At 39.6% G+C, this 25,935-nt stretch overlaps 1 pseudogene; it reads left to right on the top strand.

Annotated features, from left to right (window-relative positions):
• LOC134479736 (U6 snRNA-associated Sm-like protein LSm6) overlaps positions 1 to 25,935 on the top strand; it is a 64,830-nt pseudogene that overhangs the window by 11,407 nt on the left and 27,488 nt on the right.

Raw genomic sequence — 25,935 nt, 5'->3', positions numbered from 1 at the left:
TTCATGTTACCTGGAAAGTTTCTGGTTATTTCTTGGGCCCAGCTCAAATCCACTAAGTCTCAGAATCTCAGAGTGTCACTCAGCTATCTGATTTAATAAGACTCCAGAGGGTCTCAGAGCGCTCAAGTTGGAGAATTCTTATTCAAAGAGATTTCCTTGTGGAATTAAGTTAAAACAGTCAGATTAAAATATAGGATACCCAATAAAATATGAATTTCAAGTTACAAGTGTATCTTAGACTTTTTGTCACATATATGTATGTCTCAGCAATATGGTAAATATAGATTTAATTTGTCAATTATGCAAACTTTAGTATGGAGAGTTTTGTCACAAGCATTCAGCAATGGTTTAAGATGTTCTGCCTTTTAAAGGATATTTGCAAGTGGCTGAGTTAACTGTCTGCAGATGTATCACAGTTCTCAGTTACATAGGCCACTGTGAAGTCCATATTGTGGTGGTATTATGCAGAGATAAGAGAAAAGAGGATAAAGATGTGATGGGTAAGAACAGTCAAGGAGAAGAGTCCAAAAAAGTGGCAAATTGGTGAAAATGACCATTAAACACTCGTTCTGTTTTATTCAGATACTCTGATCATAATCTAGGGTGAGGATATGCCCTGAGAAGCTTTAGCTGAGAGAAGAGAGGTATCTCAGTGCAGAGAGCACCTACAGGTAAGGAGAAAGTGAAGTACTTCATGAAGACTTCTTGAAAGGGCTGTGGGAATGAATCCAGAACACAGTAGGGCTACATGGAACACAGAGGTCAAGTCCTGTATATAAGGTGTTCTGACTTTCCCTAGTTCCCTATGTCCCTAAATCTGAGGTTGGAAATCAAGAGGCAGAGATCTTCCCCAAACCTTGGGACAAGTTAGCATGGACAAAGAGTTAAATGACACTGTAAAATTCCATTTCAGTCTTAGAAACCTTTAAATTGTGAACTCAGTTGTCTAAAGGAAATAACTGAGGTAAGTTTTCCTCATACCTGAGGGCTACAACTGCCGTGTCTTCAGCTATCCTGCAAGTATATTTGCTTCAAGGATGGTCAGGGCAATATACCTAATTTTACAGTAGTAAAACTAGACTTGATTTGGCAGGTTTTAATGAACTTCCCAAAATCCATATTTTTAAACATGGAATAAAGAAAAAATGACTGGGGTAAGAAAGAATAAATATTAATTCTGTTGTGGGTCTGGATTTGTGATTGTGACTTTAGGAAGCTGGTCCTAGGTGATGTGCCATCTCTATATGACAAATTAAGGCCAAATAAAAATGTTTCATGATTCATTTTCTATCTGATGGAACCAGTGACAGAGACAACAGGAATCTATCCCCCAACCCTACTCCATGCCCCAGCCCCAACCCCTAGTGCTAAAAGCCCAAGATCAAGGTGTTTGCAGGGATTTTTTTTAGCAAGATTCCTTACACGGGGAAGTTCTTTACTTGTGTCTTCTTCACACTACCTTCCCTCTATCTGTGTCTAACTTCTTCTCTTTTTTTGTTTGTTTATTTGTTTATATATTTATTTTTCCATCTTTATAAGTTGGATATTTCTTATTTACATTTCAAATGTTATTCCCTTTCCCAGTTTCCAGGCCAACATCCCCGTAACCCCTCTCCCTCCCCTTCTATATGGGTGTTCCCCTCCCCATCCACCCCCCATTACCACCCTCCCCACAACAATCCCATTCATGGGGGGGTGGTCCAGACTTGGCAGGACCAAGGGCTTCCCCTTCCACTGGTGCTCCTACTAGGCTATTCATTGCTACCTATGAATTTGGAGTCCAGTGTCAGTCCATGTATAGTCTCTAGGTAGTGGCTTAGTCCCTGGAAGCTATGGTTGGTTGGCATTGTTGTTCATATGGGGTCTCAAGCCCCTTCAAGCTCTTCCAGTTCTTTCTCTGATTCCTTCAACGGGCGTCCTATTCTCAGTTCAGTGGTTTGCTGCTGGCATTCGCCTATGTATTTGCTGTATTCTGGCTGTGTCTCTCAGGAGAGATCTACATCTGGCTCCTGTCGGCCTGCACTTCTTTGCTTCATCCATCTTGTCTAATTGGGTGGCTGTATATGTATGGGCCACATGTGGGGCAGGCTCTGAATGGCCGTTCCTTCAGTCCCTGTTCTAAACTTTGCCTCCCTATCCTCTCCTAAGGGTATTCTTGTTCCCCTTTTAAAGAAGGAGTGAAGCATCCGCATTTTGGTCATCCTTCTTGAGTTTCATGTGGTCTGTGCATCTTGGGTAATTCAAGCATTTAGGCTAATAGCCACTTAGCAATGAGCACATACCATGTGTGTTTTTCTGTGATTGGGTTACCCCACTCAGGATGATATTTTCTAGTTCCATCTATTTGCCTATGAATTTCATGAAGTCATCATTTTTGATAGCAGAGTAGTATTCCACTGTGTAGATGTACTACATTTTTTTGTATCCATTCCTCTGTTGAAGGGCATCTGGGTTCTTTCCAGCTTCTGGCTATTATAAATAAGGCTGCTATGAACATGTGGAACATGTGTCTTTGTTGTATGTTGGAGCACCTTTTGGGTATATGCCTGAGTTGGGTCCTCAGGTAGTGCAATGTCCAATTTTCTGAGGAACCTCCAGACTGATTTCCAGAATGGTTGTACCAGTTTGCAATCCCACCAACAATGGAGGAGTGTTCCTCTTTCTCCACATCCTTACCAGCATCTGCTGTCACCAGAGTTTTTGATCTTAGCCATTCTGACTGGTGTGAGGTGGAATCTTAGGGTTGTTTTGATTTGCATTTCCCTGATGACTAAAGATGTTGAACATTTCTTTAGGTGCTTCTCAGCCATTCAATATTCCTCAGCTGTGAATTCTTTGTTTAGCTCTGAACCCCATTTTTAATAGGGTTATTTGTCTCCCTGCAATCTAACTTCGTGAGTTCTTTGTATATTTTTGGATATAAGACCTCGATCAGTTGTAGGATTGGTAAAGACTTTTCCCAATCTGTTGGTTGCCATTTTGTCCTAATGACAGTGTCCTTTGCCTAACAGAAGTTTTGTACCTTTATGAGATCCCATTTGTCATTTCTTGATCTTAGAGCATAAGCCATTGGCGTTTTGTTCAGGAAATTTTCCCCAATGCCTATGTGTTCGAAATTCTTCCCAACTTTTTCTTAACTTCTTTTTAATAAGATACCTGTCATCCTAAATTAGAACTCATCTTAATAACCTCATTTAATCTTGGTTACTACTTTAAAGAATCCGTGTAAATGCAGTCACAATCTCAGATGCTAAGTATGAAGACTAAGACAAACCAACTTTGGGGACCACAACTGAGGTGTAACACAGAGGGGGCTAGTAAAAGAAACACTGGATGCACCACTTAAAGCTGCAAATCCTCTGTTACCTTCAGGGAGAGTGTTTTTTAACTGATACATCTCCATGCTACCAGACTCTGGCAAGTATGTCTCCTCTGGACCACCTCTTTTTTCAATGAATACATCTCCAGCAGCTATTTTTGTTCTGTCACATTAAGTGCTATGGTTAGATCTCTGAAAGGGTCAGGCAAAGATTCATTGTCACACGAACTACCAACTCTAGGGACAAGACAGAATAATGAACTGGGGGCAGGGTGGTGGTAATAAACATTGCATAGTAAATTAAAATAATTAAGATAGTTTCATGAGATAGTCATTTAGGAGAAGCAATGAAATGATAACATAGCTAAGATTATTTTGTTGTTGTTGTTGTTGTTTCTTTGTTTTTGTTTTATCAAGACAGAGTATCTCTGTGTAGCCCTGGCTGTGCTTGGAACTCATTCTGTAGACCACACTGGTCTCAAACTCTCAGAGATCCACCTGCCTCTGCCTCCTGAGTTCTAGGATCAAAGGCATGTGCCACCACTTCCCAACTCTAAAGCTATGATTCCTAAAGGTGAGGAGGGGCAACAAGATGATATTTTGGGGGAAAAAGAGCCTCAAGAAAATGGAGCATAAATATCCTAATGTAATATGTCTAAGTATTTCAACTGAACTGGGTATAGAAAAGATTGAAGATGGTCGTGTGCTAAGAGCCTACCTCTTTCTGGTAGAGATGCTCACTTGCATCGTTGTGAAAGTTTCATTCTATCTTAAAGGTGAAAAAATCTGACAGGATAGGTGACTCTTCTGAGGTCACAACATCAGTATCAGGAGACCTGGTAAGACTGATGTACACTGTGATTTGTTTTACCGAGTCAAAGAATTGGCTCTAATAATTGTAAATAGACTTTGATTTTAAAATTTTGGAAATAGAATTGCATGAGAAAACAGCAGAGTGTGTTGCCAGCATCTTAGCAACAGTCATACTGGATCAAGCATTTGTTACTACTTTATAATATGGGGTTGGCTAAGCCACTTATCTTATAAATAGTATTCTGAGTGCACACAGAGTCAAGTGTGCTTCTGTGGATCATGGCTAAAGAGATAGAAAACCTACACTGAAAGAACAAGGACTTCTGCCTACTGTTTCCTTCTCAAATGCCAGCACGTCTCATATATACAATATACATTTATTGGTGAATGAATGTAACTCCAGGCAGTAGCATGAATCTTTGGGAATTCATGTAATAGTAAAGTATTTGAATTTTACTCTAAATGGAAAGCTACTTTTTTTAAATTAGGGGTACAATTTGATCTGGTTTGTGATTTTAAAAGCTCAGTATAGTTTCTATAATTGAGTTGGTTTTATTTGGGGTTGAGGGATGAAGAATGGAAATGAGGATCATTTCAAGTAGCTTCATAATTAGTGGTGACAGTGAGTGGACGATAATAACAGGGAAATAAACCAATGTTCAGGATGGACACTGTGAAGATCTGTAGATGGATTGTGGTGGAGAGAGAAGGTATCAAAGGAAAGGAAAGGAAAGGAAAGGAAAGGATGAAGGATGGCTTGTGGCTGAAGAAAGTTGAGTGATGGGGGTGTTAGCAGGAAGACAAAGAGTTCAATGTTAGAGAAGAAAGAGATTTGGGAGGTTTCCCAGGTAAAGGGAGTGGGTGAGTTCAAATGCAAAAGTTCCCCATAAGTGTGGATATCCATAACCCTACAATTAAGAATATTCGGGAAAAGAGAAGGCTTCAACAATATATGCTGGTTGAAAAGCTAGAAGTTAACATGTGAGTAAAAAAAGATGATAGGACACATTCCATAGTATGATGAGATTAAGGAAAGTACATGCTTGGGATACTTTTTGTTGTGTCCAACAGTATAGACAATGCTTATTTATAAAAGGATGTGTTTCCAAATTATGACTCCTTGGATTTCACATTTGACCTTTGTAGCTACCCCTTAAAGGGTTACTATCATCCTTCTGGAGAGGTTGAAGGGCGTGAACCTCTGGTAATGAGAAATAACAGTTTCACTGACATGTACTGTCTGTTTGCCCCCTTGCTTGGAACTTGCAAGTGTTGGTTCATTTCATCGTCATTGAAGCCGGGGAAACAGCCTTGTTTTAAATGCAAAAAACAAAACAAAACAAAAAAAACCCAAAATATCCAAATGCTTGCTTTGCTTGCCAGGCATGGTAGTGCACACCTTTAATCACATACTCTGTGAGTTTGAAGCCAGCATCATCTAAATAGTGAGACTCTGTCTAAACAAACAACCAAACACCCCCACATAAATATATAAATCAGTAAAGAAAAGGTGTGTCTACTCTTTATTACAATTTTTGTTGACATTTTATTCTGTTTTAAAATGTAAATGGGATACATTGAATGCCATATTTGACCAAGAATCCAAATGTCTAACCTTGCTAATATTAATATTAATAATTAATATTTCTTTTCCACCCATGTGAATGACTTACTTCTCTTTTGCAAGGTCTTCTTTCTCACATTGGTTAAACATCTACCTATGCCATTGCTTATGCAGAATCCATATCCTGGGTCTTCCACTTCCTAGACATTGTAACTTTGGGAAATGCAATTTTCTTATCAAAATGTGGACTGCAATACCACTGATTGCTAAATACATGTGAAGATTACATGGAATCATGTGAGGAAAACAGTTTAGAAATGGAAAGAAATTGGGTATGTTTTTAGAAATTTGTATGACAAAATGAGTAATATTAGGAAAATATAGGCCAGTGTTAGTAGATGAGGAAGAAGTAGCTTACCAGAGAGAGAGCAAGACAGACAGACGGACACACAACACACTCAGAGAGACAAACAGAGAGATAGACAGAGACAGACAGACAGAGATAGAGAGATAGACAGATAGAGAGAGACAGAGAGACAAAGAGACATAGAGACATAGACAGAGAGAGACAGAGAGACAAAGAAACAGAGACATAGACAGAGCGAAATAGAGACATGGAGAGAAAGACAGAGAGTGACAAAGAGACAGGGAGACGAGGCATGGTGGCACATGTCTTTAATTCCAGCACTTGGGAAACAAAAGCAGGTGGATCTCTTTGAATTCAAGACCAGCCTGGTCTATAAAGTGAGTTTGAGAGAGAGAGAGAGAGAGAGAGAGAGAGAGAGAGAGAGAGAGAGAGAGAGAGAGAGAGAATCTTTCCTCTGTATAAGGAGAAACTCTAACCAGAATATATTGTATAAAAAATATCTATTTTCAAAAAAAGAAAGGAAACAGTCATGTTACTAGAAGTCAGCAACAGACAACCTTGAAGCAGGTGCTTATCAGAACCCGACCGTGCTGACTCCTGAACTGTGATAATGAACCAGTTCCTGTCCATCTCTAAGCTGTCTAACCTGTGGGAGTTTACTGGAACAGCCTCTGTCTGTTTGTTTTTCGTGGCAATAATGAAAGGTCTGTTTGGCTTAGCTCGCAGTATGGGAGGTTGTTACAGTCTGGATATGAAGTCATCTGAAAAGGAATATAGGTTGAAGCCCTTGTTTCCCGTGGAGAAGTTTTCAGAGTTGGGGGTTTTAAGAAGTGATTAGAGGAAGTCGATCACCGGAAGCATGCTTCATAAATACACAGCACTGCCTTTGCATTCCTGGCTGATGTAAGGTAAGTGGCTTCTTTATTCTACAGAGCATGACTTTCTTTTTCACTGTGCTACCAGAACACACATCCAGCCAAACATGAGCTGAAACTTCTGAAACAACCATCCAAATCCTTCTTCCCTCAAGTTGTCACAGCAACAGAAATCCTACAAAAAGTTCAGGGCTGTGAGTTGTCATTGGCTTAGCTCTGGTGAGGGTTCCCTTGCCCGTGTTGTACCATAGGATGGGCATCTTTTGAAATAAGGAACCAGAATAAACAGGGGTTCCACAACCCCCACCCAGGACACACACCCACTTACCATAGCAATTTCTCATTAGGTATCACCTTCCTAAGGATTCAATGCCATTTTCCCTTACCACATCTCTGAGAGTAACATTCCGGGGTTGTCTTACTTAGCTTTCTCAACTTGATACAGATGACAATCACATGACAGTAAAACGTTGATTGAGGAACTGCCTAGATCAGATTGGCCTGTGAATCTGACTGTGGGGTATGTCTTAATTATTAGTTGGTAAAAGAGGATCCAGTCCATCAAGTAATGCAACCCTGAGGCAGGTTTTCCTGGGCCATATCAGAAAGCCAGCTAAGCATAAACCCATGAGGAAGGCATCGAGAAGCATTCGTCCATGGTACCTACTGTTTTTCTTGACTGTGAATGAATTCCTTGGTCTGAGGTAATGCTGTGTGGAATAGCAAGTAGTCCTGCCCGCAGCTTCCCATCCTGAATTCCCCCAGTGATAGCGGACTATGACCTAGACATGGAAGACCAAATAAATTCTTCCCTCTCCAATGTTGCGATCATAGTATTTGTCACAGCAATAGAACAGAAAGCGAACAGCATCCAAACCACAGCATAAAGCAGGATGAGATACCCATAGTACCAAGCACAGGGTGATTTTCTGTGGAAATGCAGACGCATAAGCAAAGGGCACATTTTATGTCCTTATCAGTTATATAGCCACACTCACTGTTAATCTATGGTTCTTTTCTATCCCAGCTTGTGAAGAGAGGCTTCATTGAAACTCACCCTGTGTCATCTTCTCCCCCCACCTCTCTAGCCACTTGGATTTTCCTTGGTGACTCCTACATATATCCCTACCATACAACTAGTCCAGGACATGGCTATAGAGATAGGGCCCAGAGAAGCTGGCTGCAGCAATATTCACAATTTTGGCTGGTCGGTAACTATTTTAAATGTTCATATCACTGTGGAATATTAGCTAGTAATTGTAGACACTATTCTTCTCATTTACAAATGAGGAAGAAGCTGACAGAGGCAATTGTGTAACTTTGCCCAAGGTCACACAGCAAATAATGACTTAAGTTTGAAAGTGTTTAATTTCCCAAACCTCTTCCAGCCTCCTTGGATTCAAAGAACTTATGCCGAGCTTGGTAACCTTGGTCAGAGACTTTGCCTAGCAGATAAGGGGCAGGGGGAGTTTAGAATGTCTCTTTTGTCTTCTTATCTAACTGGGTATTGAAAAGTACATTTAGAGAGACATTCTTTTTTTCCTTGTCTTTCTTTTCATAGCAAATAGTCAAATGCAGTGGTCCACTTGAGGCCAGAGATCAAACGCAACCAGTTAATCATTCACAGAGCTGGTGACTCTGCTCCTCTTTTGAAACTGGTAAACCAGTTGAGACAAGTCAGAACCGTAAAGCTAGTTGAACAAACTTTTTGAAAGTAAATTTTGGAAGCATAGCATACAAACAGCCAAAGAACAAGAATTTGATCCAATGAAAACTAAGACTTCCACAGCCAGGGGAGCCTGACAGGTCCCTCTTAAGTCACACCTGTGTTATTGGCAAGTCAGGTCATAAGTTACTTTTGGATAATTAGCAATTACCTTGAGGAGCTATCTAGAGTAAGATACAATAGGTTCCAGCCCTGAAACCAATGCCTAATACCAGGAATGAGATCAAATATTTAATGACCTAGACTGCTGTACAGGCAACAGACCATAGTGCCACAATGATTCAGCACTTCAGAAACACCCGGCATGCACCTAGGTAGTCCTTTCATGCTGGATCACAAGACTGAGGATTCTGTGACTCACCAACAAGTATGAAGATCTTTTATTAAATGTATCTCTGTGTATAGATAAAAAGAACCCCTGCCTGGAAGGAAAAAATGTTACCACCCACTATATGTGATGTGTACTCTTCCTCGTGGGACAGAGAGAGCAGGAGATGAATGACTGCTTGGGAATTGGTTTGTTTTCTGCGGAACAGCAGGAGTAAAGTAAATGTAGACGTTCCTGTTTCCCTTATCATTCATTTTCACCCTCTAAAAAGAGCAATTAGTATCAGATTTTTATGTCTTTCTTTCTGGAAATTAGCCAATTAGCCTTCCTACCATATATGGAATTATAATGTGGTAATCATGTACTTGTTATGTGACAGAGAATGTCTTAAGCGTCTTGTATAGACTATATGTTATGTAAGTCATATAACCCAAATTTTCATTTTTCACCTAGCAACTGACACCTAGATAAGCTAATCCCCCTCTCTTCAGAGAGGGTACAGAAAACAAACTTACAGAGTAACATATACCTATCTTGATCCTCAGCACTGCAAATGAGGATTTATTAAAAAAAAGATCCACGGTGATTTGAATAGCAAATGTTCCCCTTAGTCTCTTGTATATGGAAGATTTTGAGGTGTAGCCTTGCTAGAAGGCAGCCCTTGAGGGTTTGTAGCCTTGCCACTTCCTGTATCCTGTGTGAAGATGAAACAGCCTGTCGCCTGTGAAGTGGTCTAGCCATTAAATAATTAATCTCATTTCTGGTACTAGGTATTGGTTTTAGGGCTGGAACCCATTTTGTCTCACTCTAAATAGCTCTTCAAGACTGTCCGTTTACTTCTTACCCCCATGAGATGATCAGATCTCACTCTTCCTGTGTTCTCACTATGATGGATGGCTACTCTTTATGTAACAGTAGATACCAAAGTGACAAGGCCCAACGAACATGGGCTGAAACAGACATCTGAAACTGAACAATACAACCCTTCCTCTCTTTAAGTTAATTTTTGTCTCAGAAATGTGTTATATCATTAGAAAACAAACAAATGAATACTATTTCATACCATTTTTGAATGAAGGAATCATAGCACATATACTTTAGTCATCAGTCATTGACGTTATTGTGATATATTCTAATAATCATTATTATTAGGCTATGCTGTACGCCTTGGTTATTCATCTTTGAAGTTTTAGCTTTTACTTGTTGTCTTCTTTGCATCAGGAACTCTTCATTTCTCTTTATATGCATCTCGTTGCTTCATGACAATAACCACTCCAGGGGGATCTTAATCATCCATTCTTCATGAAAGGCTCCTAAAGCTCCAACCATGGTTGCATGACAGTCAGTGACTGAATGTGAAATTGAATCAGTCTCCCCTATTTCAGAGCCTAAACACAGCTATCATCACAGGACCTTGTATGGATGTCCATGAGGAATTTTGGAGACCTTCAGAATTTTCTTCCAATATTATATGTTATTTTGTGTATTGCTCTCACTCAGATGTAGTTTACCTATAAAAGGGAAGTAATAAATATCTACTGTAAAGAGGTATGTTACATATTAAACTCAAATATTCATACAGTCACATATTAGGGTCAATTATATTTGGAAGAGAAGTTAATGGGAAATGACTAATGTTGTGTTCATGGGACTAAGGCTCTCAGTATGGGATTAGTGATCTGACAAGAAAAGCATATGTGTTCATGCTTTCTCTCCACCATGCTCATGGTGAGGATGCTACAGGTGTTCATTTCCAAGGCAAGATGAGAACCCTCCCCTGAACTCGCCCACCCATGTTGACATCTTCATACCTGACTTCCAGTCTCTAGAACTGTTAGAGACAAAACTGCTCTAAAACATGCTTACCCTATGGCATTGTTGTTATAGCAACAAGAACAGACTAATATACCTACTTTATAAAATTATTAGGAAGATAAATAGCAACTGCAAGGAAAAACACACAGACTAATTTTTAACATTAATCACTGAGTTATCACCTGCCAGAGTTTATTCTAAGAGCTTTATGTGTATTTTAGTATACTAAGATCATCACTAAAAAAGCTATTTGACTTAAATACATAACTTAATTCTTTATGGATTTTGGGATAAGAAAGTCAGGGTGCTTCCCTAGAAGCTAAGAGGGGATTCTTTCTTGCTTCTTCCTAATTTCTGGTAGCTATAGATATCCCCTGATTTGTAGACTCAATCATATCTCTGCTTCCACAGATATACACTACAGTCCCTGAGTGTTTGCATTTACACAGGGCCATCTTCTCAATGTGTCACATTGGAGAAAGCCCTACCTTATTCCGGTATAACATCATCCCAACTAAAATCTTCTAGGATGATCTTATTTTCAAATCAGTCACTGTGAAAGTAACTTTTATCCACCTGTTGTAATTGTCACCTCAGATATTTAGTGCCTCCATCTGCTAACCTAGGCCTAGTCCTGGAAGCTAGTCAACTCAGCTGTTTTGGCTCAAAACTACCCTCCTAGCTGACTGATTCAATTTCACTTCTCTGGGCTTCTCCTGAATTGCTCTGCTTGGCCTCAAGCTGACTTTGGCAATATGTTATAATCTCTGGCTCCTTCTCATTCTCTGGCTCATTCTGTCTTCATCTATGTTGAGCCTATTATTACTCTGCAAATGGTTTCTGCACCATTGTCCCAGTAAAAATTGTCTCCCCCTCTCTGCCCTGACCTTCAAGTAGCTTCTCTTTGTTCTCTTCTTCTGAAAGTTGGGCAGATCCTATTCTGTCAAATCTTTCTCTGATTCATCACTTTGTCTGCCACTTAATTAGACATCACATTCTAACATGGGTGCTTCCTTCTACGAGCTACTTTACCTTCATTGTTTAGGATAATAGGTGTGTACTAAGGGTTTGTCTGTATTCCAGCCAGCTGTGTGCTAAAGGCTGAGCCCCACAACTAGAAACAGGTTTCTTTTCTTTTCTTTTTTCAGCAAATCACACAAATTTGGGGTTCACAACATAATCTAATATCCTGCAACAAGTCGCAGCCCAGATACTTTGAGTTAGGAGTTCACCATTCATTTTCTGGAGGAAAATAATGTCAATATATAGCAACACACATTGCCTTATTCAATATCCATGGAAACCCAGTGAGGCAAATATTATGCATTTCTATGCTAGAGATAAAGGTATTGAGGCTGAAAGTGTTTGTGTAACTTGTCCAAAGTTGCATATGACTAAGTGAATATATACATTACTGCTTCTTGGCAAGAAAAGTTTGGAGACTCTCCTAGTTTGTTTTCTATTTCTGGGGAAAAAACGTAGGAAAGGCTTTATGTTCACTACAACTTCGAGGTCACAGTCTATCACCAAGTGAAGTCAGAACAGGTACTTAAGACAGGAACTTGGAGGCAGGCACTAAAGCAGACCCTGGAGGAATTCTTTTTATTGGCTTGCTCAGATATCTTTCTTACATAGTTCAGTCTCTCTTCCTCTAGTCCAGGGATATTACTATATATAATGGGTTGGGTCTACTACATCAGTGAAAAATAAGAAAAATACACCATGAGTCTTGAGAGCTCTGGTGGGGTCTGGTTGGTTGATATTGTTGTTCTTCCTATGGGGTTGCAAACCCATTCAGATCCTTCAGTCCTTTCTCTAATTCCTCTGTTAGGGTCTGCATGCTTAGTCCAATGGTTAGCTGCAACTAACCTCATCTGTATCAGTAAGACTCTGGCAGAGCCTCTCAGGAGACATGCATATCTGGCTCCTGTCAGCAAGCACTTTTTGGTATCAGCAATAGTGACTGGGTTTGGTGGCTGCATATAGAATGGATCCCTAGGTGGGGCAGTGTCTGAATGATCTTTTCTTCAGTTCCTGCTCCACTCTTTGTCCCTGAATTTCCTCCTGTGAGTATTTTGTTCTCACTTCTAAGAAAGACTGAAACATCCACATTTTGGTCTTTCTTTTTCTTGAGTTTCATCTAATCTGTGAATTTTTTCTTAGGTATTTCAAGCTTTTGGGTTAATATCTACTTATCAGTGAGTGCATACCATGTATTCTCTTTTGTGACTGGGTTGCCACACTCAGGAGGATATTTTCTAGTTCCATCGATTTGCCTGAGAATTTCCTGAAGGGATTGTTTTTAATAGCTGAAATAGCTGAGTAGTACCTTATTGTGTAAATGTACCACATTTTTTTATATCTTACTTTGTTGAAGGAATCTGGGTTCTTTCCAGCTTCTGGTTATTATGAATAAGGCTGTTATGAACATAGTGGAGCATGTGTCCTTGTTAAATGTTGGAGCATCTTTTGGGTATATGCCCAGAAGTGGTATGGCTGGTTCCTCAGGTAGTACTATGTCCAATTTTCTGAGGAACCTCCAGACTGATTTCTGGAGTGGTTGTACCAGCTTGTGCTCCCACCAACAATGGAGGAGTGTTTGTCTTTCCACAAATCTTCGTCAGCACCTGAGTTTTTGATCTAAGCTATTCTGACTGGTGTGATGTGAATCTCAAGATTGTTTTGATTTTCATTTCCCTGATGACAAAGGATGTTGAACATTTCTTTAGGTGCTTCTCAGCCATTCAGTATTCCTCAACTGAGAATTCTTTGTTGAGCTCTGTACCCCATTTTTTAATGAGGATTATTTGATTCTCTGGACTCTAACTCCTTGAGTTCTTTGTATATATTATATTATTCCTCTATCAGATGTAGGATTGGTAAAGATCCTTTCCCAATCTGTTGGTTGACATTTTGTCTTATTGACAGTGTAGCCTTCCTCTACTCAAAAGATAAACAGGCCGAGAAAGAAATTAGGGAAATGACTCCCTTCACAATAGCCAAAAAATAGTATAAAATACCTTATTGTGACTATAACCAAGCAAGTGAAAGATCTGTATGACAAGAAATTCAAATCTCTGAAGAAAGAAATCAAAGATCTCATAAGACAAAAGGATCTCCCACGCTCATGGATTGGGAGGTTTAATATAGTAAAAATGTCCCTCTTGCCAAAAGCAATCTATGGATTCAATGGAATTCCCATCAAAGTCCCAACTCAATTCTTCATAGAGTTAGAAAGAGCAAGTTGCAAATTTATTTGAAATAACAAAAAACCCAGGATAGCAAAAACTATTCTCAGCAATAAAAGAACTTTTGGGGGAATCGCCATCCCTGACCTCAAGCTGTATTACAGAGCAACTATGATAAAAATTGTATAGTATTGATACAGAGACAGGCGGGTAGATCAGAGGAATACAATTAAAGACCCAGAAATGAACCCACACACCTATGGTCACTTGATCATTGACAAAGGAGCTAAAACTATTCAATGGAAAAAAGACAGCATTTTCAACAAATTGTGCTGGTTCAACTGGTGGTTAGCATGTAGAAGAATGCCGATTGACCCATTCTTATCTCCTTGTACAAAGCCCAAGTCGAAGAGCATCCAAGACATCCACATAAAACCAGATCCAGTGAAACTAATAGAAGAGAAAGTTGGGAAGAGCATTGAACACATTTGCTGCTCTTTCAAAGGACCTAGGTTCAATTCCTACCATCCACAAGGGAGCTCATACCAACAGTAACTTCTAGGGCATCCTCACACCCTTCTGGCTTCCACTGAGACTCTGTGTGGTACATAGAGATATATGTAGACAAAACACTCATAACAATCCTAATAAAACAATAATTTATCAATTAAAAATTAAAAGAAGAAAATGACTAATAGAAATATCCACAAGACAATCTGGAGGAGAAAATTGCTCAATTGAAATATTCTTTTATAGGTATGCCTTGGTTTCTTTCAAATTGAGATAAAGGAAGAAAGAAAGAAAGGAAGAAAGAAAGAAAGAAAGAAGGAAAGAAAGAAAGAAAAAAAGAAAGAAAGGAGAATATTATGTCTGTTCATTTGTTATATTGAAATCCCTCACAAATTACCAAATAGCTCGGAAAAGAGGTTAGAAAACTTGTTGAGAAAAAGATTAGGAAATGTTTAGACTTTGTAAGAAATTCCTCCATCCGTCTCTGTGGCAGCTTTGCTGTCGCAGCATGAAAGGCGCCAAGCTGATATGTTAGGAAATGAGCATAAATTCAATAGCACATTCCAAGAAAGCATTATTTGCTAGCTAAGTAGTAGCTGGACTTAGCCTTTGAATAAATAGTTGCTAAGCTTTGCCCTAGAATCTTATAACACCCAAAGAATACAAATACAAGTAGATTCCATCTTACTTTGAGTGCCTGGAAGTGGAGCAGTCCATTTCTTTCCTGTTTCCAAGGACTGCTGTAGCTTGTAGTTTATTTCCCTGTCGCACTGAATAGGAGCCAATAGAACATGGACAACAATGATGAGGGAATTTATGTATTTTTCTGCTTTGTTTGAGACTTTCTTCTCCATGATCATTATGAGAAAGAGCATATCTTAGGCAGCCACTGCACCTCAGGAATCTAGGGAAATGCGTAGCTCAGACTTGTGCTCAACCTGAAGACAGGAGCTGAATGTAATCCCCCAAGGTCAGTAAAATGTGATTGATTCTCAATTACACACATGTAGGTGCGCCTGCGCGCGCGCGCGCGCGCGCGCGCACACACACACACAATTTTAAGTTGTTGAATTGTGGGGTTATTACCCAATATAACTCACCCAGTAACGATGCCTCCCAAAACAAAAGAACAGATCTATCACCACAGCTGGCTTTTCCTTTAATGGGAGGTATTCAGTGTTTGGTTAGGGACAACCTACTTTCATTCTAAGATTTGAATCAAATGCAAGTGAATGTCATGGCTGTGGGCCATGCTTATAACCATACTGCCCTCTTCGATATGAACAGCACCTACAGTAGTGACAGTAAGAAGACTCAGCTGTAGAGACAGCACATGCCTTTGAATTTCAGAACCAGACTCATGACATTGAGACATTGCCTTTGTGACCTTGGGTAGGAGACCCAACTGGCCTCACCATATGTAAAATGGGACCAGAAACCTTTCTCCTCCAGGTTCAGGAAGGAATTAAATAGCAAGGTCAAATTAGGTGCATGCCGTGCCACCCACTGTCCTGGGGAGCCCAGTAAAGCTCTTTGTGGTGTTTAATATCTAAGTTGAAACCTGAGCAAGGACAGTCAAGAACTTCACTGATGTCAGGAGAACTGCAGTACGACAGTCACATATTGGTCTCTCAATAAACAATTTTCCAGTGTCATTCTGGCCTCTTGTGGAGTATGACAATCTTGTCAGTTTGGTTGGCTAGTGGCAGGATCTCGTTGTAACTCCTTAGGGGAACTATAACATTCACAACCACAAATTTTTCTTCCTGAGGGCTTTAGAAGTTTTCCACTTCTGCCTATATTCCATGCCCTTAATTTTCAGATTTGTGTTAAGGACAGCAACAGTCGACAGCATTAATCTTTGGTAGAATAGAAACATAGGCATACCTTGTGTTAATCTCCTTTTTAACTTTTAATTTTTTTTTTTTTGTGCCAGGGTCTTGCTATGAACCATAGGCTGTCCTGTAACTAGACATCTCCCTGCCTCGGCCTCCCACATACCGGATTACAGGATTGCAGTCTCATGCCTGGAATTTTTTGATTTTCTTTTACATGTCGCTTTTATTAAGATATAATTGTGATACTATCAAATGTAGAGTCTGTGTCTGAATAAGAGTAAGTATTCTATTACTTAAATGGGCCACATTCTGTTTATCAGTTCAAGAGCTGGTGGGCATGCATATTTATAACTTTTGGCCATTATGAATAATGGTGCTGTGTGATACCATCTTTTGAAGACCAAAGTTTGTAAATTTCATTAGTATGGTTTGTTTGTTTGTTTGTTTGCTTATTTATTTATTTATTTATTTATATGATTTGTGTCATATCTAAGAATCCTATGTCTAATTTGAAGAGTTTTATTATCTTAGTCCTTGCCTTTAAGTTGATATTTGACGTTCAGAATGGGTATTAAGCTCAGGCACCATTACGATTTTACATGTGAAAATCTTACCACCCAGGGCACTTTGTTAAGACACTATTTTTTCTTTGTCAATGGTCTTATCATTCTGGCAAAATGCCAGTTCACACAGACGTATGCTGTCTTTCTGGATTCTTCTGTTTTGACTCATGTCTGCCATGGTTTCTGATTCTCATTATCCTGACTATAGATTTGCTATGTTTTCTTGACCAAGTGTGAATATGTAGACTGCTTTACTCCATTTTCAGGCTCTTAGCTATTCTCTAGGCCCTGAAGGTCCACATACATTTTAGGATGAACTTGTCAATTTCTATAAAAACGCCAGGTTGAGTTTTAAATGGGATTGCATTAAAACTGCAGATCAGCTTGGGGATAAAGTTAAAACTGCCATCTCTACAATTACATCCTCCAAACCTCTTGCATGAGGTGGCTTTCCATTTATTTATACTTTCATTAATTTATTCATTTCTGTTTTCTACATTTTAGTGCAATTTATACTTCTATTGGTTTTATTCTTTCATATTTGTTTTTTTAATATTACAATGAATTGACATCAGTCTTGCGACTGGCTGGATGCTGTTATACAAATTCTGCCCTGGCTACTTTTTTCTCATTTAAGCATGTGATCTCTCTCAATGGGAGACAACATGAAGACTCTGCATAGTGCAATGTAACATTGGAGGATTACAGAAGCCTGTCTCTCTGGGTCTTGCCTCTACTTCACAAATACTATATATCTGAAGCAAAGAAAAGTGCCTTTGGATGTGAAGAGATAAATGGTACTGTGGATCCAGGTCTGCTTATGGCATGCCAGTGACAGCAGGCCAAGTGTCCTGTACATTACCACAGCTGCCCTGCTTCCTGATTGCAATGGCTACACAAACCCCGGAGTAAACAGACATGCCACAGAAGCCCTTCACTTCTCTTCCTAGAAGAGAAGGGCATCCTAGAAATGTTCCCATGAGACACCGGTGTTCTTTTGTTGTTATGTCTTTGTTTAGCCTTTGAACCTCATAATCTCCTTTTGTCTACTGTTTATTTAATAGCTTCTAGAACTTCCAATCTCATCATCAGTGGAAGTGGCAAGAATGCAAGTCATGTCATGTACCTATCACGGTGGAATGACTTTCAGTTATTCACCATTAGCTAGCTGTTTGATACGGCTGTTTCACAGATACATTAGCTGAAACCTCTCCCTCCCCTGCCTCTCCCCGAGTGAGTGTTCATTTTATTAAGCAATGGCATTGGGTTTTTCTGAATTTTTCTATTGTAGGGATAAAATCCATTTTTTAAATTTTGCTCTATTTATGTCACATATCACATTAGTTGCTTTTAATATTTTGGTGGTTTGAATGACACCATAGGCCCACCATAGGCTCAGAAGGAGTGGAATTATTTGAAAGAATAAAAACATAGGTTCTTCTTAGAGTAGGTGTGGCCTTATTGGAGGAAATATATCACTGGGGATGGGCTTTGAGGTTTCAGAAGCTCAGACCAGGCCTTTTGAGAGACTATCTCACTCTCTTCTTGCTGCCTGCAATCGAGATATAGAATTCTCACCCATTCCACCATACTTCCAGTGATGACAATAATGCACTAGATCTGTAAACCAGCCTCAATGAAATGTTGTCTTTGATAAGAGTTGTCCTGGTCATGGTATTTCTTCACAGCAATAGAAACCCTAATTTAGGAAAATGTATTGCACAAACATACATTCCTGGTATAAATTTCATTTGCTAAGGGTATGTGACCATGTTGCACATTGAAGAATTAAGTTTGTGGTGTTGTTAGGATTTTTAAGTGTCTATATTTGTGTGAAATATCATTTTTCTTTTGTTTATATGCCTTTGCCTAGTTTTGGTGTATGGATGTGATTGGACCTCATACTCCTGGGTCCTGTGAACCTTTGAAATTCAATTGTTTTGCCTTTATTCTTTTGTTTTGTTCTTTGTTTGAATAATCTATATTGATGTGTCTTTAAGTGTATTGATTCTTTGCTTTTGCTTGTTCAAACATACAATTGTTCTTTCTTGTTAGAAGAAACTGGATTTTTAAGTGACATATTAGGCCAACTCTAAGAATCAGATTTCTACTCTGTCTTGGATTTTGTTATTGTCACTGACAGCTGTTATTGTATGCTTATTAACTTTCTTTGGCCAAAAAGGAAGTATAAAGTAAAAATAAAGTCTGTATTTTTGTCATGTGCAGCCACTGAAGTCTTCAAATAATTAACTTAATGTTTAGCTAATTATTAGAAACAGATTTCTTAAAATGTCTTAGGCTGTGTGTGTGTGTGTGTGTGTGTGTGTGTGTGTGTGTGTGTGAAGTTTTGGTATACTGGCAAGGGCTTCATACCAAATTCAGAGGCTCACAATAGCTGAGAAGAGGGATCAGAACTATCAGTTCACAAGTCTGTTGAGGACTACAGACAGTCATAAAAATATCCATGTGCTTCAAAGGCCTCTACAGACATCACATAGGTCATTTTGGTTGGCCTATTTGTAGCCCCAAGTGATACCACTTCTCTAGCAGCCCCAGATCTTTGTAATTGTCACGGCTCATGTTTGACAGCTATCTATGTAGGTGTGCTTATTCTCTAAGAGAATAATGACCTCTGGATTAGATCACATGAAGACAATGATCAAAACTAGAGCTTTTCATAGTTTCCAACAAATCAAATAGTTTCAGTTCCCTGGAGAGATGAAGTTTCTGGGAAGCCTTTTCTCTCACCAGGGATCCCTTAGCTGCTAGTTTTCCTAACTACCACAATGGTGAGGCTGATGACTTTTAATGCTACCAAAGGAACAGAGAGATAGGATGATGGGGAAATTAATATGTCATGAGACTGTGTTGTATGAAATTCAGTTATTTTCTTGAATAATTGGCTCACTGATTGCAATCCTTTAGTGAATTACTGGTGCTCTAATACATTGATTCTGATAGTTTTCACTACTTTTCTCATTGCCTTCGTAGAACAATGACTTTCCAAGGACTTCAATATACTACTCCAGAATAGCCAATTAGGTATTATCTGTCTACAGCTATGCAGTAAATTAGCACAAACATGGCAGCCACAATATGCTCATTTACTGCCTCATAGTTTGTTTTTTATAAATTAAAGAGCTGTCACAAAGTAACTTATTTTTGTAGAGAGACTTAAAAGGCCAGATCAACAAGTTAACTGAACTGCATTTTCTTCTGGAGCACTAGCTGGTCCCCCCCCCCCCATGTTCATTCAGGTTGTCCATAGAATTCAGTACCATGCAGTTGTGACACCAAGCTGTTAGAGACCATCCTCAGGTCACTATCCTGTGCCACACACTAAAAGTAGCCAATAAAATCCTCTCTTCAGTCTGTTCAAATGGAAGTTTAACGATACCATAAGCTAATGGTGTGCTAATTTGAAAGTGAAATGCCTCCAGCCCCTACAGGCCCATGCATCATTTTAACATGGTCACCAGCTGATGGAGTTATTTTGGGAGGGTGCAGAAACTCTAAGAGGTGTAGCTTAGCGGACTTCAGGAGCTGAGTCTTGGAATGTTCCACCCAACTCCTTGGACCATTTTGGTTCTCTGCTTCATCTATGCCAGGAGGTGAGCAGCTTCTATCACAAGAGCTCTTGGCCTCCCCATATGCTCGGAATCAGAGGAACAGGCTGTGGTAGACAGAAATCTCCTGAAGTAGGTGTCAAAATTCATTATTATTTTAAATACTCATTCAAGCATTTGTTATAGTCTCAGAAAAGGTAACTAACATAGGACAGGGCAACCATCCTATCACAGGCTCAAGCTTATTCACAAGGGGGAGGGCATGAGGATTTACACATCAGGAGATCTGAGAGCTGCCTTGGAATCCTGCTTCCAGAGTTTCGATTGTGAATTCTCAGGCATTCTTACTAGGAGACATAACTTACAGCTATTTTTCATCTGTATCAGCCCTGATTTACATAGCATTTCACATGAGTAGATACAATCTAATTTAGACAAGAACCTTTTGATATAGGTGATGGAGGTATTCCTAAACCCATTTCAGGGATAATAATAAAAATAATAATAATAAATAATAATCCAGGGAGAGAATATGATTTACTCTTAAATACTCAATTGGTGAGCAGCACAATCAGTGTTTTGAATCTGTGTTTCCCTTTTTACTGGGCTAGAAGCGTAAAAGTTGTTCCACTTGGATTCTGGTTTGGGGCACAAGTTTGGAGGATCTTAGTACCTAAGTCCTCCTTAAGGAATCTGTCTCTATCACAGCCTCCCCTGCGTTCCTGAACTTCAGGCCTGTGCATTTGGGAAATGTTCCTGAGCACCGAAAATACTATTAAACAGCCATTTTGATAAAATGGAGTTTTCAGGAAGTGAATTGTAATGAAAATAGCTGAAAAAGTCCATTTACTTCCAGCAATGTATTTCAGAAGCTCCTTCTGGCCCTGCTCAAAAGGAGCAGCCCATAATTCCCTGAAGAAAGTAAACAGGATTTTTACATTCATTTTCCAAGTGCCTTGAAATCAGCAGTCTTGAGTCAGGTAATGGGTGTTGGTAAGCACCTCATCGGGATGAAGAGCAGGGGCTCTGGAGGTAGCCGAGTGTGGACCTATATGTACTTTCACTTAATTTGATGGCTTTGGAAAGAGTTAACATTTACAATCAGCCTTCTTGCTTCTATTTAATTCCCTGGTTCAATTGTGTCTAATCATCAAAATAATTGTAGTTCTTCAGTGATGCAGCTCAATCCTTTTAATTACTTCTCCGCTTATTTCTATAGCAATACAAGTGGGTACTGTGACCTTCATCAATTGATCCTTCAAAAAGGGAAGGGATTAAGGATGGTGATTTCTGTTCCAGAATCTGGTTTCCAGCTTGTGAATAAAGCCTTAAATGGTGTGAGAAGGTGGTTTCAGTCTTCTACAGTCTTCCCATGTTCTAGAGCTCTTGAATGATCATGCTGGGCTAGAGTCCCAAGCTCACATCCCTCCCCATCAACACCTTCCCTTCTTGCTCTGTCCCCACACCACACTTCTTGGTCCTCATAGCCTTCTCCACATACACTTAGAGCCAGAGCCTCAAGTGCTGTCTTGCAGGCTCTTCCTAAGAAAGAAAGCATAAAAATTCTGTTGTATCTTCCTCTATGCCAAAAGAGAATCAAGCCCTTTTTCTTGTAAGTGTTTGAAGGGATGTTCAGTCTTATTTCTTTTCTCATTGCTGTTATACAGAAACTCATCAAAAGCAACCCAAGGAAGAAGGAGTGCATTTTGGCTCACCATTTGAGGTTATGGTCCATTGTAGAAGTCACAGCAGCAGAGAGCAGTGAATGCACCGGTCCTGATGCTTGGCTTGCTTTCTCTACTTTCAATAGTGCAGGACTCAAAGAAACAGTCCTATAATAATGAAGACAGGTCTTTCCACATCTTTTAACCCAGCCAGTTTACTACCTCCAAGGCCAACCCAAGGGCCCATCTCTCGAGAGCTGTTAGAGCCTGTGGCAACTAACATGATACATTAACATTTCAAGTTTAGCTGTCTGGAATTCATTCACAAATATAGAAAATATACATACTGTATCTATGGATACATTATGTAGATATTACAAAATGAAGATGAATCTGTGCCTTTGCAATTTAGCATGAAGAACAGTTTTGGGACCTTTGACAGACAACACGTGTGACTAGATATGAGGCAGATCCATAAGTGTTCCAAATCTTAATTTTCTTTCTGTAGCGAAGGGGTCACACAACATAATGCTGCTTAGATGACATAGACTCACTAATGTCAAAAAGTGTAAATGTATATCAGGACTTTAAATGCTAATCTTCATTGTGAAACTGTCTTAGTCAGGCTACAAACCACTTCCTATTTCAGATCCAAGTCTAAAACCTAATCCTTTCGTTTTTTCAAACACAGAAAACCAAAATCTACCTTACCCTACCTTATCTTTGTCTTCCAAATGCTTTTGAAATCATCAATAATTCTCAAAACAAGCTTCATTGATGGTTCCTAGCTGAGTTCTGTTTGGAAAGGAAGGTCATAGGTAGCCCTGCTGGAAGGGAAGGTAGATTATGGTTCTATTGCCACAGGGAGGTAGACATAAACAGTGAACATTGTCTGGGGTCCTTGGTGTCTTCTAACTGCCACAAGTGGATTGGTTCATCCTAAAAAACAGAATGTGGATAGTCTGTGTGGGAAGTGGAACGGACTTGCATTTGTTTGCATTTGTTAAATCTGGTTGGTGACCATGCTAAGGATGTCTGTCTGGTCTTTACCTTTCTATTTGAAGACTACGAAAGAGTATGTGGCCCTGGTACCTCAGAGCCTTAAAGTTCTACATGGAAGAAGCTACCTGTGCCACACGGGCCTCAAGCAATGGTAAAGGGACCAGCTCTGGATGTAATTCTGAGAGCAAACACCCAACGTCTCCCTCTTTCTCTTGATAGTTTCTCTACATGTCAAGTGGCAGTGAATTCATTGAACCTCCAGGTTCCTCCCTCCCTGCAGGGGACTAGAGAGAAAGATGGAGGACCAATAACTCAAGCACAGCAACACTCAGAAGATGGGGACCATCTCTCACTAAGAATTTATATGATCTAAGCTTTCGTGGATGAAGCGCCAAGGAACTGTATAATGATAATTATTTTGCCATAATAATAGATTACAGGGTAATTCAAAGTGTTGGCTATTACCTCTCCCAGAAGCAAGGCAAGAAGCAATTATTTGCCCAAGCCACATAGCTTCAGATTGGTGAGATTAGAATGAGTCAGGGGTTTTAGAATGCATGTGATCTCTCTAGAGCCATTATATACCAAAAAAAAAAAATCAGATGTCAAAAAGGTTAAAAGATAGAATTTCTTGCAGGAAAACAGGGAATCAGGCACACAGATCTGGGAATCTAGGATATGAACTGAACAGAAAGGATTTTTGAGTCCAGATACAGTCTTCTGTAGCCTGGGTATCAACTTAGGCAAAGGAGAGGTACAAAGGTTATAATCCCTGCTTGGACCAGCTGAATAAATTAAAGATGAGCATTAGCACTTTAGTCCAATAAAAGCAGACATTTTTAATATGGGGTCTTTGGGCTCAAGGAAGTTTTTAGATGTTTCCTTATGGGGTTCTCATAAAACTGAGACTGAGGATAGAAAGATGTATTTTGCTGTGTTGGCCCGAAGATCTGAATTTGGATCTTAGAACTCAAGTAAAAAAGATGGGTGTGCCTTCAGTCCGCCTTACCATCAGCCCTGTGGAGGACAGAGGCAGGAGGGCTCCTGAGACTTGCTGCCTTCTAACTCATCCAGGTTCTCTGATAGACGTTAAGCTCAGGGAATATAACAGTGACTCATAAAGGAAGACCCCTAACATTCTCTTCTCGCCTCCATGCATGTTTACAGGTATGTGTATCTGTACATGTGTGTGCATATTTTCATGAGCACATTTATTCCCCCCACAAACAATCTGAAATAAAGAATTCTCCTTTATCAGACACTCTTCACAATGATAGTGTCGGAGAACCAAAGGCACAGGCTTAGTGATAAAATGGAAGGTTGTCTATTGTATTAGGCTGTGGGTGTCTAGAAAATTCTGTCTTTTCATCTGGGAACATCTTGTGCCTGGCATTGTGCCTGGCACTTGGTAATCTATATTAGCCAGTATAAGTGAAACAAATGAACTAGAAATAATATGAATAGTCAGAATCCCGAGAGGTTTGAGATCCAGTGATGTCAGGAATAATATTATACTTCTGTTGCTCTTTGAGGAAAGATTTTGTAAGAAGTCATTTGGTGTTTCTGAACTTCAGACTTCATATAGAGGACATGAACATAAAAAATAAAAAACAAGACAATACAGAAAAACCAAACAAACAAACAAACAAATAAACAAAAACCCTCTCCAGCTGTCAAGCTTTTGGGAAAGTTACATACAAAACTCAGATACACACCACATACTATTTTTGCATTGGGCACCACAACCATGCTAACATAGTGACAGGGACCACAACAGTGAGGACAGAACATTGTTTAGGGGTGCTGCACTGTTTTGCAGCCTCTATTATTTGAACACATTTATTCCCACACAGCTCTTCTGAAGCAATACACTGATCTGAAGCTTCCCACTTGAGAGAAAATCCGATGAAAAGCTATCCGGGTATCAAGGTGACCTCTGTTATTAAACCAACACAACAGGGCATGCTCAGGCTTCCTCTTCTTGCCATCATAAAGAAGAGTTCAGAATCCATCTTGCTGAGTTCTCTCAGGTAAAAGCTCTGACTTCTAGCCTTTTCTGAGCCTTCCAAAGCCAGGCGACCCTGGGTTGTGAGCTGGGTGCTTAAATAGCTCTAGTTCAGTTGCAGTGATGTTTTTCCCTTGCCAGTCAACTTTTCTCAGCCTATGAAAGTTAATTTTCTTTCTGTTGTTCTCACTGTTAGAGGCTCAGATTATAACCCTTATTAATGATGTACCACCACTAATTTCTAGAATGCTGTGCATTTGGTCCTAAAACCATCACTACGACATTAAGTAGAAAGAGACCAATTCCCCTTCCATGCCAAATCCAAGCTCCCTACCTAATATCCACCTCTGGCATAGCAAGAAGCCTTTGGACAGCCTTTCTCTTAGCCTGTGTGCATGGATATTCCAAAACGTGGTGCTTCTTATCTCATGTAATCTGAATGGTGGAGGCAAGGACAGACGCTGGGATGAAGAACACAGAATAGAGGGTGTTCGACTACTTTCCTTCAAGGACCCTACAAAATGTTTATATAGCACTAGAAACATAGTTGAGTGATACAGTGCTTGCCAAGCATGATGAAGGCTTAGGTTCCATCCCCAGATACTCACAGTTTATATACAATACTTCAAGCAACAGAAGGCAACTCGGTGCACATGTATTATTTTATTGCCATGAATGTCAATCACAATCCTAAATCTCAGAGAGACTGAGACAAACACACTGAGATTTTGGGCATTAGCAAACATTGCTTGATGCCACAAGAAAGTGCAAGGGGATCCTCTGTTGAGGTTT

The sequence above is a fragment of the Rattus norvegicus genome, chromosome 7 (assembly GCF_036323735.1).
Source record: "Rattus norvegicus strain BN/NHsdMcwi chromosome 7, GRCr8, whole genome shotgun sequence".
In the NCBI taxonomy this organism is placed as follows: Eukaryota; Metazoa; Chordata; class Mammalia; order Rodentia; family Muridae; genus Rattus; species Rattus norvegicus.
The sequence above is the reverse complement of the archived record's forward strand: the minus strand, read 5'-3'. Positions and strand labels throughout refer to the sequence as shown.